We start from the raw sequence: 15,841 nt of genomic DNA on the forward strand, positions 1-15,841 counted from the left end.
TTCCTCCACTTTTTTGTTCTATTAAGGCCCTCAACACATTAGATGATGCTCACCCATATCGGGGAGGGCAATCTACTTTACTGGGTCCACAGATTAAAACTGTAATCTCATCCAGAAACACCATCACCAATATACTTGGAAATAATGTTTACTCTGGGCACCCATGATGCAATTAACACATAAAATTAATCATCACAAACTTTTGGCATAAGCCAAAAATAAAAACAGAAGGGAGTTCTCAGTGTCTGAAGAGTATGGCTTTGAAAACCCTACAGGTGAAGGTGTGAATTTTCTGTCTATTCCTTACTATCTGTGAGACCCTAGCAAGTTGTTTATCTTCTCTGAGCCAAATGGGATGGGGTATTGGTGAAGGTGATTAAATTCTTCTCATTAGCTTGTTATAAAGGTCAAATGAGAGCCTAGGACAGGGCTGGGCTTACAGTAGTTCCTCTACTGATAACGACCTTAATATTTTTTTACTTATTATGTGTCATGCACTGTTTCAACTCTTTTACATCTAATGACTCACTTCATCCTTATGACAACCCTAAGATGTCACTGCCATCTCCTCTCCCTTAGAGTTTCTTTCTAAACTGAAGGACTATTCTAGGAATAATATCCTGCTATGCACTAAAAGTCAAAAGCCTCTTTTTATAGAAACTGGAGATATTCCAGGAAAATTTATTTTTTCTATAGGCAACCTCTTTCTTGAACATATTAAAAAAGAAAATATCATTTTAAACTAGCACTGCCTTTCTTTCATGGGGAAAGTTCTAATCCACCTAATCCACACCTTTCCTGGTACCTAGGAAGCCAGGTTGCAGTGAGCACTTGATAGCACATCAATCATAATAAAGCAAGAGAGGGATTCAGAGTTTGGGACAAAGAGAGCCATAGAAAAATAGTGCTCCAAAACCCCAAATCACTTTCCTGTTCTCATTGTAAGCTCCTAGAAGATTTGAGCTCCTAAATAGTGTGCTTATCATCTGGATTTTAGACTTACTGGGAGTTAGTTCCCTTGAGGCAGCAGTATGGGAATAATAACTGGCCAGCCAAAGAGTGAAATAAACAGATTATCCCTTAGAAATGAATTGTATCATTAGTTATTAGGAATTTCCCAAATTATGACAGATTCACATGTAAGTATGCAAAGGAAAAGTAGCTGTGAGTTATAATACACAAAATCATTTATTACCCAAGAGAATCTAGGTACTAATGTGGATGGTATTGCATCTGTGAAATTCTGAAACCCACAAAGGATTCAAAGATATAAAGCCAAATAAAACATAATACAGAGGGAAATGATTTTGATTATGTAACATTTATATATAGCATTTCATTTTACATTTTCAAATTGCTTTTTAGCCATTGTATTTTTCTTCGCAGCATACCTGGGGAGTACCTCCGTGCTGTCATCCTCTGTTCACAGCTGAGGCAACTGAGACTGAAAGAGGCAGTGTTTTGTCCAAAAGCACAATAGGGACAGGGTGAGAAAATTGTTCATTCAATCACGCATCTATTCAGCATCTACACTTGGCAAGGCATCAAGGTCTGTGCACAGAGATGGGTACTGTCTGTGTGACCCCTGCCTTGCAGGAGCTTGCAGTCTGCTGGGGCAATAAGCCATTCATGGATTATGCCTCCAAGAGTGCTCTAAACAGCAGGGCCAGGGGTTAGGGGAGGAGAAAGTGTGAGCTCCCTAAGATTGCTGGAGAGAGTGTGATTCAAGGCCCTTGAAGGGATGGGTAGAATTTTGACAAACCGAGGCTGGGTGGTGGGAATAACACAGAGACACAAAGGTGGGCAAATTCAAGATGTATTGGAGAATATCTCACTACAGCAGGACAGTTGTGGGGAAAGGGCTACAGGGTGAAAAGGAGCAGGTTTTTCAGGATGCTGAATGCTCAGCTAAAACATATGGATTTCAGCCTGTGGGCAATAGGCACTGGACTCATCTTTGACTTTTTCTATTCTTCACTCGTTACTCTAACGTGTGCTGTACTTAGTGCTAATATATGCTTAGTTTACAGGTATTTTCCCACACATTGGCTTTTCTAACCTTTGCATCATTCTAATGAGATACGTATTATTATTCCTCCTTTATGGATGGAAAAAAAACAAACAAAACCCCCTGAGGCACTTGCCCACAATTGTGTAGCTAGCGACAGATGTAGGATTTGAAAGCAGGACTTTTGATTTCCACATGGAGACAAATGGGAAGAACAAGTGCAGATTCTGGAGAGATACTCAGGATCCCCACCTACTAATATGTTCCTTACCCTAGCTCAATGTCATCTCAGAAATAATAAGTATACAGGATAGAAATAAAATTAATGCCTTAATATGTAGCTTACTTTATGTCTAACGTCAGCTCCAGGTTAAAGAGAAAGACAAAGGGTGTTTTTCCTTATTTTTTGTGCCGTACAATTATAATAAATATCTTTTGATTACATTAGTCTTGCAGGTATCTTTAATACATTCTGATCCCAGCTTAGTCTTTCCCCTTAGCCAGGATCTCTCTCTGGAGTAGGTCAATTCAGTAACTAATCCCTTCCCCTTAGCACTGCAACCTAACCCATTTATCTTAGCACCCTATAAGGGCTCCATCTCAGGGCGCCCATCAAGAAACAGCCTTTTCTCTCCAGATACAGGCTACTAATTAGCATTTTACTGTTTAAGCATCAGGACTAAAATACTAGTGAGAGAAGTACTATCGTTAACTCAAAAATATTTAGAAAAGAAACAGATTGCTTATTTAAATCTTACTATAAAGAAATGAAGAGATGCTCTAAGGAGGTAAGTGGATACTCAGGTGACATAAAAATTTAAAACGGTGAAAATTTTAACATATGATAAATAGTGTGCATCTCATTGATCTGGTTTTGTAGAAGAATTCTTTGGAAAATTCCTGCTTATGATCAGTGAGAAAAGTCTTTCTCTAGAGCAAATATTTACCACAAATGACAGCGCAGTATTGACCTCCTGCATGAAGAAAAATGGGAAACCACCAAATTGGGACATTTTAAAATCCTAACTCCAATACACATTATCCTTGTCTCTCAACCCTCTAGTGCTTCATTAGGCTTTGCCCAGACTGCACTTTATGCCCTAAGTCATGGAGATTCATAGTAAACAGTTGAATATTTCTCCATGTTTGTATTGTTTTTGGTTTTTTTTGTTTTTTAGGAAGTTGAAAGAGTTAACCTGTAAGGATAATTAAGTTTCATCTAAGATCTTAAGGCTTCCCCTTGAAAGATATGGAAAACAAGCCTTAGACCAGGAACTCGTACCTGCTTTCTGCCCTCACTTAAAAAAGCCACAACCTTTTCCTCTGATGTCACAGAGAGCAGTGGGGTGGGACACAGGTGGCCTATGTTTCATTAAGGGAAGTGTTGAAATTCATGACAACTCAGCATCTAGATCTGCAAGGCAGAGGAACATTTATCTTGAAATATTAGGAAAACAGGATTTTGGAAGACTCGGAGTAAATCATATAACTTATTGTAATCATTTGTATCTCTTTACAGGGAAAAACCCACAATGTATACTTATGGGAATTTTCCATATTGATGGAAGAAAGTGTTCAGGATACTTAAGTGAATCCCATTGAAGGCTTGTTTTTTTTGTTTGTTTGTTTGTTTTTTCCCTTAAAAGATGACCAGTAAGGGGATCTTAACCCTTGACCTGGTGTTGTCAGCACCACATCTCCCAAGTGAGCTAACCAGCCATACCTATATAGGATCCGAACCTGTGGCCTTGGTGTTAGCAGCACCTCACTCTCCCGAGTAAGCCACGGGCTGGCCCCGAAGGCATGTATTAACATTAAAATTCTCCTGACTATTGAAATAAAGCCTATGTGGCTCTTTCTCCTCCTAAAATGTTCATCAAAAATGCTGAGTTTTCCAAAGATTATTGAGGTAGAAACATTCTGAAATTAACCTTATTAAAAAAAACTTTAACTGCGCATAATAATTTTCCCAAATAATGAGGCTCACTGCACTGAGGCTCTTTTTCCAGGAGCTTCTGAATTCTGACCAAGGACTAATGGATATCTCAGGTAGAAAAATGTTGTATGAGAAGTTAAATGGCATTCCAACTTGCTGGCTGCCAAAGCCCAGTCTAGGAGTCCCCTGGAAACTAGCATGGCAGCTGACCAAACCATGAGAGTCTCTGTGGGGTAGCTGTTGGCCTTGTACTGATTGAAGGAGCCAAGGTCATTAAGTTATAGCAACACTATAAGCATCTCAAAGAACTCTTAGCAGTCACCAAAACAAGCACCACAGTATTATCCACAGAGATTAATATTAAAAAAAAATTGTTAAATATTTGTTGAATTTAATTGTTAACAGTTCTTAGCTTAACAAAGAAGACAACTGCCCTTGGGAATACAGCCCAAATCCTCAAGAGCCCAAAGAGGAAAGAGTATGGTCAAGTCAAGAGGCCCCAGGAAGGTCCCACTTGCTTAGGGTTCATGGCTCATATCAGCTATAGTGGGCACAGGGGCACTAATTCTCATTCAGAGTCACAGAATCCATTTAATTGTAAATGAACTGGAATATGTAAAATAGACCTAGCCCTTTAAACAATTTGACCCTTTCAAAGCAAAATGAAAAAAAAAAAAAAAAATCATGTTTATTTTCTGCTTCCTTTTTCCAAGAAGCTGAAAATATAGTGCAAATGAGCCCCTCATTGTGGGTCAACGTCCTTACAAGACCTGTCCCTGATTCCCAGGTTAGAGACTCTTCTCCTGCCTCCCCACTCACCCACCCGCAAGATGCAATAGGTCTCAAGGTCTCATTTTTAGCACATATTCTTTCAGTCACTTGGGGGAAATGAGAAGAGGCTAAATGTAGCTATGTAAAACCCATCAGTAAACTAGAAAACAACTTCAGGCTTGACATCAGCAGTGGGTAGGTAAGTAACATCAACTAAAAGACTTGTATGAACATGCACGTAAATTTTCCAAGAATGTTCTTCAGAAGAGTATAAGTATAATCTTTAATTGCATTATAAGTGATAAATAAGAGAAGTGTAGCAAATTATGTTTCAGGGCTGCTTTATATACTTTCTGCTGCCATCATTGGCTCTGTCTTCCTTTGTGACTGCAGACTATTTCTGCTTATTTAGTCTCGGTGGTAAGGGAGAATTGCTGTACTCTAGTATTGGGAAAGTATCTTACAGATGATGATGAAGATTGCAAGAAGGTCTGTTTAAGTGTCTTATTTTGGCATTTGTTTCTTTTAAAAGACTGTGACTAGGACTTCATACCTGTCTAATGAGCATGCATGTAGCATTTTTATGTTTGCTAAGTGTTTTACAGTCCCCCATTAGTCTCCACAATACCCCTTTGAGGGTGGGTCAGTATGACCACCTACAGTTTACATATGAGGAAATTTAAGACACAAAAGATTATGTGATTTGTACGAGGTCACCCAGCATGCAAGTCTAGCTAATAAAAAATGACTGCAAAGCTCTTTCCAAATAAAAAGTGCCTTATAAATATTTGGTAGTATTAATGGGCGTGATCTCAGGATGAGTAAAATACTATACTCTATAAAATTAATTCTTTTTTTAAACCTCAGGGTGACCTTTGAAATAGTTATTCTTGAACAAGACTATGCACCAGAAACATCTCTAAAGTTTTTAGAACATGTGAGCACTGTGGTCCCTACTCAACCTACTTGATGGAATTATAATCTGGGCAGTGGGATCTAGATAATACATACCTTGAAAAAGCTCCATTGGGGATTCTGATACTTAGGCAGAATTGAAAACCACTACTCTAGATTAGAATAAAAAGCTAAGTCAAGCCAAGAGCAACCACAAACACTGTGGAGTCACTTTAGGAGAAAAGGTCTGTTTTTTTTCCAGGCTTCTGTCCACCTAGTTCATAACTATTATTAGCAAAGGAACTGCCAACATGAAATCAACTGTGGTAACTATGTGTGGAATTCCAGGAAATAGTGCAGAGATTAAAGTTTATTTAAGAACCACCAGTCCTTGTAAGATATAACTTACTGCATAAATTTACTGGTCCACTCTTGGGTTATTACTGGTTCTACTCTAATGTTTTTATTCTGAGTACTCGTGTTTCTTCCTAATCAACACTGTAAGAACCTATTACATCTATCCATTCCTTTATCTATCAAACATTTATTGACCACTTGCTGTATGGAGATTTTGGAGAGAAAATAATTTGTCCAAAAGGAGTTTATAATCGAGTGATAAAAAACAGGTACAGGCAGAACCAACCAAACAAACAAAAATCATAATACTAAACTACAGATATAATAATAATAAAAAAGTATAATCAAAGTGTTAGGTGAGGCATTATTCATAATTCTAAAAAACAGAAACAACCTAATGTCCAGCAATTAATAAGTGGATAAATAAAATGTGTTATAACCATACAATCAACAATAAAATGGAATGAAGTATTGAAACATGCTACAATATAGATGGACCTTGAAAACATGATAAGAGAAAGAAGCCAGTTACAAAGGACCATATATTGTATGATTCTATTTATATGAAATGCTATTGTTTGAATGTGTTCCTTGAATGTCATGTATTGTAAACTAAATCCCAGTGCAATGGTGTTGAGAGGTGAGACCTTTAAGAGGTGGTTAGGTCATGAGGGCTTGGATCTCATCAGTGGATTAATGAACCCATTATAGCGAGAGTAGGTTTGTTATAAAAGCAAGTTTGGCCCTCTCTTGCTTTCTTGTGTGCCCTCTCTTGCCATATGATGCCTTCTGTCATGTTATGATGCAGCAAGAGGGCCCTTACCAGATATGGCCCCTCCACCTTGGACTTCCCAGCCTCCAGAACCATGAGCTAAATAAACTTCTATTGTTTATAAATTACCCAGCCTGTGGTATTCTGCTATAACAATACAAAATGGACTAAGACATAAAATGTCTTGAATGGACAGATCTAGAGAGACAGAAAATAGATTAGTGGTTGCCTAGGGCTGGGAATGGGGAAGGATGGGGAAAATGGGGAGTGACTGCTAATGGGTACAAGGTTTCTTTTTGGGGTGATGAAAATATTCTAAAATTGATTGTGGTAAAGTTGCACAACTCTGTTGACTATACTAAAAACAATTAAACTGTGTACTTTAAGTGGTGTATGAGTTATATCTCTCAGTAAAGTAGATAAATAGAAAGATAGATAGATAGATAGATAGATAGAGCTATATGAATTTAGAGGAAGGAGTGATTAATTAATTTGGTCTGGAAGAAAGTAGTGGGAAATTTCCTGGAAGAAATGGCATCTGAGCTGAGTCAAAAAGGGTGATTTTTGTAAGGTGCGCTGTGTGGAGAGAGGAAAGGCATCCTCAAAGATACAGTCAAAGTGATGGTGCTTTCATGCAAGGGCAAGTTCACTGCAATAGATGGAGTTTAGGATGGATGAAGAGTACAGAAGACGGGGGCTAGATGTAGGGCTTTTACTGGCATGCTAAGTTCTGTAGTTTGGTTTTCATTTTTGCAGGCAATGCAGAGCAATGATAGGTTTGTGAGTGGCCTGATCAGACCCATGGTTTGAAAGGGTAATCATGGTGATGTGGTAGAAGGAAGAAGGCGTGAGAGGGCAGTCAGCTAGGGAGGCCATTTAGGAGGCAAGGCTATTGCAACCTATAGGCAAGAGATGATGAAGCCTTCAACTATGGCAGGAAGGACTGAAATAAGAAGACAGATTTGAGAAAATGGCTAAGAAGTAGAATCATCAAACTTGGCAGCACTGGAGAGTAGATGAAAAAGCACAGGATATATACAGCACAGTATCTTCGACCACAAAGGGTCTGGGTCCTTTTTTGATAAGTTATTTGGAGCCAGAATGCAAAAACTATTGTTGAAATAACATCCAGCAGCCAGATTGTAGCTCTTTAACACCTTGTTAATGAGGGTTTTATTACAGAGACTTTAAATGTTTTTAACAAAGGAATGCGTATTGTGAATCAAGAGTGAATTGAAGAAATGTTATCTCACCATTCTGTGAGCTCTTTCCAGTCAGACCTTCCCTTGTTGCAGATCAAGCAGTCATTTATGGCTTGTTCCCAATGACTAAGTATTTACCTCTTGCTCACATAGCTTCCCTAGAAACACTTCCTTTGGTATGAGCAACTTGGATTTACTGCCAGGGCAACACCTCCTATCCAACGCCCACACTGCCTCTTGGCTAGGTCCTCACCAGCAGGTGTTCATAAGCAGCATTTTGTTTTGCTTCTAATAAGAGTGCAGGCTCTGAAAAGCCTGAATAGGCTGTATGTATCACACATTATAGCTTTTTCTTCCAAGTGTTCTTACAGGGTAGATTTGAAACTGTGGAGTCTCAAGGATCAGGAAGACAAAGACTGCTTTAAAAAAAAAAAAAAAAATGCAAGGCCACACCTCTGTTTTCCATTAGGAGGGGCAGCCAGATCCTGGACAAGGTCAAAATAGAAACAGTCTCTCCATTGCATGGTGGTACAGTCTACAGGGATCTGTTAAAGCCTCCTTTGTGGGCTTTGGAAAGTGTTGCAATGACACTGCCCACTGCTAAGAGAGTTTGAGAACAGTGTTCTTGACAAGTGCCTTACTGGAGTTTACCAAGCAGGTTCACCATTTAGAACACCACTCACTGAGATGCAGCTCTTATCTGTGCCTGTCAGTGAACAATGACTACAACAAGCCATGTTCACTCACAGCTGCTTGCAGAGCTAATTACAGCAGTCTCAAGTGGGAAGAATCCCGGCAGCCGCCTCTAAGGGACTTCCATTACGGGTTCAAACAGGGGCTTTGTAGGTAAGCAATGAAACAGGTCCCTTGGGGGATCTTTAAAAAACAGTTCTCTGTGACTCTGAACATGGATCCATCTCCATCCACAGTTGGTAAGGGATCATGTTCAAAAGAGAACCACCAAAGGGAGAAGGAGGAAAGGAATGCTTAAAACCAGAAAGGTACACATTCTGGATTAAAGAAGAGCGGAACTGGGTATGTATTACTCCTTGGACTGTCCTTTAACTCACTGTGTAAGCTTATGGAGGTCATTTCCTCTTTCTGGGACTCACTGTTCTCATCTCAAAAATAAGGGTAATACTAGTCCTATTTATATCATGGGATTGCTGAAAGAATAAAATAAATTTTAAAATAAAAATTGGGGGAAAACAAAAAATACTATAAAACCTTAGGTAGTGTAATTATTATTCCCCTTCTCTTGTTTTACATTTTACTTATAAACAATGAAAGGGAGCAACAACAAAAAAATATTGGTGCTGTGGTAGACTCTCAAACTTCATTTTCTAAGGCTAAAAAAAGAGTGGTTCTGTGGTTTGCTCATCTTCAGATTTGCCTCTCCCTTCCCAGTTTGTTTTGGGCACCAATTCTGATGTAAACTCACCTCCAGTTTGAGAGGTGGAGACCCTAGGAATCTGAAGAGGCCAAGCCCCTGTCTTTGCTTAGTCTCCTGCCTTTGCTGTCTCCTACGTGTCCCAAATCTTGAAGGCCTCCTCTCCCCGCACCCCCGTGTAGGACAACTGATTTGGGGAGATGTTGATCCTGAGTGAGCGTTCCCACCACAAAATTGGGACTTCAGAGGACACCCCCAGAACAGAACCCAAAAGAATCTGTAACAGCATGCTATAAACATGTCTTTGTCTGGGTGTGTACATTGTTGTTCTGAAAATCACACACACTTCTAACCAGGCAAGCAAGGCACGTCCACTTATCTGATGGTGCTGTCAGAAAAGGATCATATTATAGATTTGGCAATGAGGAAAAGAAGATTTATTTACAAGGTCTGAAAATTTATCTTCTTCAGATATGTAAAACCAGTCAAAGCATTAAAAAAAATCAATGAAAAGTGATCATGTTTTGTAAGAAGGAACCATTCTTGACTTCAGAATAATAATGAAGATTTATAAGAAACCCAAATTCCATGGTTTAAAAAAAAAGTGATTTGACAATAGCATGCCAGCAGGACTATCAAACACTTAACTGCCCCCTTATGGTGAGGCAGTCTCCATTTAAAGCAATGTCTTACGTTGAATGTTTAAATCTCCCTCTTCCTCTTTTCTCCTCCCCATCATTTAGGTTTTTTTAATGTTCATCGTAACTAAGATGTGTAAGTAGGGAATTGTACATAATTATATAGGCCCTGCACCAGTGGCAAAATGATCCTTCTTCCTAAGTATTCATAATCATCTGTTCCACTCTTCCTTCCTCCTCTGGACAATTGAGTTAGAATGACAGCAGTGTTTTTTATTTCTCTTGAAAGCATCCCTTGGCCTCACTTTGTATACGGGTTATAAGAAATGCAATATTGTATTTTCCATATAGTCACACATGTACAAATAGGAAACACCTCTTTAAAAGAGTAGAGCAAAAGAGTGGGGGGCAGGGGAGGAAGGCAGATACCTACATTAAAGTTATTTGGTAAGGCAAGAGATTTAAAAGAATGTATTTGTAACTCAAAGGCCATGACCACTCTGGAAACATGCCAGCTGAGAGGTTGTTTGGTGCTGTTAGTTGAGAATTCAGTGGCATCCTTTGCCCTCTCAACTTTTTTATTACTGGCTTAGAGAAATCTAACATTACTGAAATCCCTAACTTGAAAACGCTTCACAGAGCAGGATCCTTGCCAAATTCAGGAATCTTGCTAGTTTGCAAGACAAGAGATGTCATGCAGAACAAAAGGCCGATTCGAAGTCAGCAATCACAATGGGAATAAATCCCACAATCTATGGTTTCTGAACATCTTAATCTCCTCCAACCTTAAAGAATTGACACTGTGGCCTTATTTTGAGAATAACTTTACAAAGAAAACAGAGTGAGGTGGAGTTAAATCCCAAAACTTAGTTCCTCGGTTAGTTCTTTCCCACCTTTTAATACCTCTTTAATTCCCAGATTATGAATCAATGCCCATTTTCGCTTCTTAGCATTAAATTAATAACAAAGAACATACAGCATTGTCTCACTTACTAGATCGAAGAATAAGTTGTCCTGAATAAGAGAATTTCCCAATTGATAGAATTGTACATTCTGACCCATTTTTGAGGGAAGTGTTTTCTGCAGTTTGTTTCCTTTTCTTCTGCCCTAGTGGCCAGGGCATGGGTTGACCTTGTCATGAGGACTTGGGTTCATTGTTGAGGTCTTCTGTACAATGCAAGGCTGCAGTAAGGCCCTCAGGGTTTCTGAGGGGTCAGGTTACACTGGTGCACTGTGAATAGCACAGTGAGGCTGTAGGCTCAACTTGCCTTAACCTGTATCATCTCTACTTCTTGGTGTGTCCAAACCATTCAGAAAAGTTTCAATTAATATTTGGCCTACCCTGTTTCTGGGGGTAAAAAGTTTTCCATCAGGAATAGTTCAAATATAACATTTTATAATAAAGAAGGGATGCCCTTGACTCTCAGTATGGACCTATGGCTGGATTCTTCTTATTGCTTCTAATTTGTTGGCTGGCACTGCTATTCTCCATCATTTGTATCATTTTACTATTTTCCCCCTTTTCCTGAAGCTTTATGACCTTCTAGGCTACAGAAAGAATTCAGAAGTTTAACTTTTTTGTAGTCGTCTTTTGAACCTTGAAGGGGAGGTAAAATGCAAAACGTCAGTGCCTAAACTGAAGACTGACCAGATGAGGTCATTCTTTGTTGGCTCTGCCTTCAAGGTCAGCATGTATTGCTGTGTCAATGGAAAGATATAAGTTCTGTGCCAGGTGCAGGATTTTGAGTCACAGTATCAGAGTATCCTGATCCCTGTGATGAACAAGAGTTTTGGGTCCAGTGTGTGTGTCCGTGGACAAGGATGGGTTGCCATGGTCTACTCTCCAGTGTCAGGGTCACTCTTGAGGCCTTTGAACTCTGCTGCCCATAATTCAGTCATAAGATGGGCCAAAGATCATGGTTGCTCATTCTGGCATTGCCCAACATTGCCTGCCATTTTTGTGTGCTGAACTAATCAATGACATCAGGTCTTCAGCTCTTCTCCCTCTGGATGCTTTTTCTCAGAGGGTTAAATGAGATGTATATGAAAACTTCCTGAATGATGGATACTGAGCTATCTTTTCTGAACATTTCAGTTGTCATCTTACTGTAATTTTCTTTCAGTCTACCTCTTCCTCTTTCTCCCCACCAAAATTGTTCTCAATAAGGTCAAGTCAACATTTGTATTAGTTTCCTATTGCTGCTGTAACAAATTACCACAAACTTGGTGACCTAAAACCAACACAAGTTATAAAAATCTTATGGTTCTGAAAGGCCAGAGGTCAGAAATAAGTTTCACGGGACTAAAGTCAAGGTGTTCCTTCTGGAGGCTTTAGGGGAGAATCTGTTTTCTTTCACCTTTTCTAGCTCATGACCCTTCTTTGTATCACTCCAACTTCTTGCTTCCATTGTCATATCTCCTACTTCTTCTGTGGTCAAACCTCCCTCTGTCTGATAGTGACACTTGTGGTTACATTAAGACCCACCTGGATAATCCAGGATAATTTCCCCATCTCAAGATATTTAATTCAATTTCATCTGCAAGGTCACTTTTGCATATAAGTAACATTCACAGGTTCCAGGGCCTGGGACCTGGATATCTCTGGGGATTTTCAAACAAGAGCAACACTGATTTACTAATTTTCAAGTCCACTATCTTGTTTTCAGGCCTCATTCTAACTCTCTTGATATTTAGTACTGTCAATTACTCTGGGAAAAGCTTCTCCCCTTTCAAGATATGGTTATTTTCCATTGATATGACATCTTTATTGTCTGTCTCTACCTCTAGAATGCAAGTCTCTGAGAGTAGGAACCCTGGCTATTTTGTTTGTTGCTCTTTCCCCAGTGCTTAGAATAGTGCTTGGTACCCTCAAATCATGGAAGGCATGAGCCTTTCCTATTCCTAGTTCTATCACCTCTCATTCTCATTTTTCTTCACTAGCAACTTCTTCTATTCCCATAGATCAAGACTCATCTCCCAGGGTTTAGTACTGGCCTATTTTTCTCCTCACATGCCAGATGGATGCAGTTTCAACCATACTCAGTGGGCTCTCAGATCTGCACCTCAAACCCAGATCTCTGTTTTGTACATCCAACTTTAACTTTTACTTGCATGTCCCACAAACATGGCATATTCACTGTGTCTTATCTTTTCCATCCACCAAGCACAACCAAATACTAACTTTCCCTTCCTCTTATACTCTGTCTCAGGGAATAAGTTCCAGGATCTATCTAACAGCTGAAGCTAGAAGACTACACGCAGAGTAGAGTCATTGCAGACTACACGCTTTTTCTCTACTCCCCACCCACCCCACCTCGCTCCCTCCCACTCCCATCCAGTCAGTCAGGAAGTTCTGTCAACCTCACTCCTAAATATCTCCTATCTCTCTTTCTAACTCCCATTGCCTTGGTTCAAGTCCTTATTACTCCTGTGGAGTAGGATATAAATGAACTTGTCAAACTTTTCCTCTTGACTTCTCTTGAATATGTTAGAACACTTTTAAACTTAATGGATACGTGCCAGAGTTTGTGATCATTGCCTGCCTTGCTGAGTGAGCAGGGGCTGTGATTTGCATGCCACATGATCTTGGCACCCATGCCATTGGGCCAAGGATGAGCTTCTGTCCCAAAGGTGGCTCCTTCTAATAAATTGGGTCAGCCAACTTATGACTTGCATGCCTGGTTGTAAAATAAAAGATGAGTAAAATTTTTTTAGGATTTTGGAATAGAGAAGCTGAGAAGCTCAGCTGTGCTGCTGAACATAAAGGTCAGCAGGAATGATGGACATAAGCAAGCTGCAGTTACGAGGAAGCAGACATTGTGTGCAGAGGGACAGCTGGTGAGCTGGGCAAGAACAGGGAAAGGAAGAAGCTGAGGCACTGTGAGAGGAGGGTGCTGTCTCAGTTTCTGGTGGTTCCTTAACTGTGATTCCCATTGTCAAATGTTCACGAGATTGCTGCATTATTATGAAAAACAACAACTACAATAAAACTCTAATCTGAGTGAATCCTTGTTTCCTGCAATAAACTGGCCAAAGAGTTATGTGTTCTAGTAGGCCCTTATAATGCTACGATGACATATCTGGAAGAGGCACTGTAACTACTCTAAGAGCGGCAATGTGAAGTCCCAAACTCAATGTTTATTCTCCTCTTTCGTGAAGCATCAGCTTAAGAAAAAAATAAAAAAGAAAGATTGTAATCACTTTTTCCTTTAGAGGTAGGTGATGAACATCTTATATCAAAATTAGTCTTTATATAAGAACAAATTGATTCCTGAAAACATAATTTCAGAAAGGAAAAGTAATTGTTGCTACAAATATCACATGAAAATGACTAATAAGTGACATGACATTTTCTGATACTTGTCAACAGGGGGATAATCAAACCATATTTTAGATGCTGTCTCTAGATAACTGCCTTTCATTTTGCCAGCTGTTGGGACCAGAGGGACTGCTGAAGATCTCCTGGATTCTTAGTCACATGACCACATTCCTCTCTCAAATACAAATTGATAAGTAAATTTATCGCAGATTTATAGGGAAAAGAAACATTAGGCACATGAAATCAATACTCTGAAATGGGATACATTCAGAAAGCATCTTTATTTATGTGTCTCACTAGCCCTGTAAAATGTATTCTGTGGAGGAATTTCTTACTCTGTTTAGGATAAAAAACCAGGCAGCGTCAGAACTCTTGAGCGTTTTCAGACAACAGAAGATCCCATGGTCACTTTAAATGGTGTTTAGTGTGTTCAATCTCATGTCATAATTGAAATTTAGAACTTGGTTTAAAGTTAAGTCTTACCTTTTTCCCCCACTGAGAAGCCTCGTGCCAATGGGAAGCTAAGAAAGGAAAAGGTCTTTCTCTTCTTGCTTCTGGCAGCTTCTGATCCTTCTAGGACTGGGATGGGAGAAGGCAGAAGTAGGGAGGGGTAGGAATGTTCTTATTTGAATGGTAGAGTTGTATGCTGGTTTCCTCGATCTAGCTTGCCAGTTTCACCTTCACTCCAACCACACAAAAACACCTGCCATATCCTGACTGTGTCATGCCCTCCCACATCCTTTTTTACAGGTACTGTTCCCTCAGGACGGAACACAGTCCTCACCTGACCCGCTCCCTTGCTTCTATTCAAATATCAACACCTAGCTTAAGTCTCCTCTTCTGGGAAGCCTTCCTGCTACGTCCTGCATCCAGCTGCTATACCATGTTACATGTCTCAGCTCCAGCTCTCACTGTACTGTTGTTATGCTTTATTAACTTGCCTCTCCCTGCTCCTCAAGAGTCAGCAAGTGTCTCAAAGACAAGGGCTGTACCTACCATTGTGCTCCAATGTTGTAAGGATTGCATTAGTTTCCTATTGCTGTGTAACAAATTACCATACATTTAGCAGTTTAAAAGAATACTAATTTTTTATCTTACAGTTTCTGTAGATCAGAAGTCTAGGTGTGGTGTGGCTGGATTGTCTGAGCAGAGTCTCACAGAGATGAAACCAAGATGTTGGCCAGGACTGCAGTTCTCATCTGGGGCTCAGGTTCCTCTTCTAAGCTCATTGATTATTGGCAGAATTAATTTCCTGGAAGCTATAGGACTGATGTCCCCATTTTCCTGCTAGCTATTGGCCAAGAACTACTCTCAGTTCCTAGAGGCCACCCGCAGTTTCTTACCACATGGTCCCGCAAGGCAGTCACATCATGAACACTCGCTTTCTTCTAGGCTAGCTGGAGTACTCTCTCTGATTTCCTCTCTGCCACCACCCAGAATAACTCATTGCTTTTAAAGAGCTCACTTAATTAGATCAGGCCCATCCAGGATTACCTCCCTTTTGCCATAGAATGTAACATAATCACAGCAGTGGATATTTCCCCCCATACTCAAA

This window comes from Cynocephalus volans, chromosome 2 (genome assembly GCF_027409185.1).
Source record: "Cynocephalus volans isolate mCynVol1 chromosome 2, mCynVol1.pri, whole genome shotgun sequence".
Classification (NCBI taxonomy): domain Eukaryota; kingdom Metazoa; phylum Chordata; class Mammalia; order Dermoptera; family Cynocephalidae; genus Cynocephalus; species Cynocephalus volans.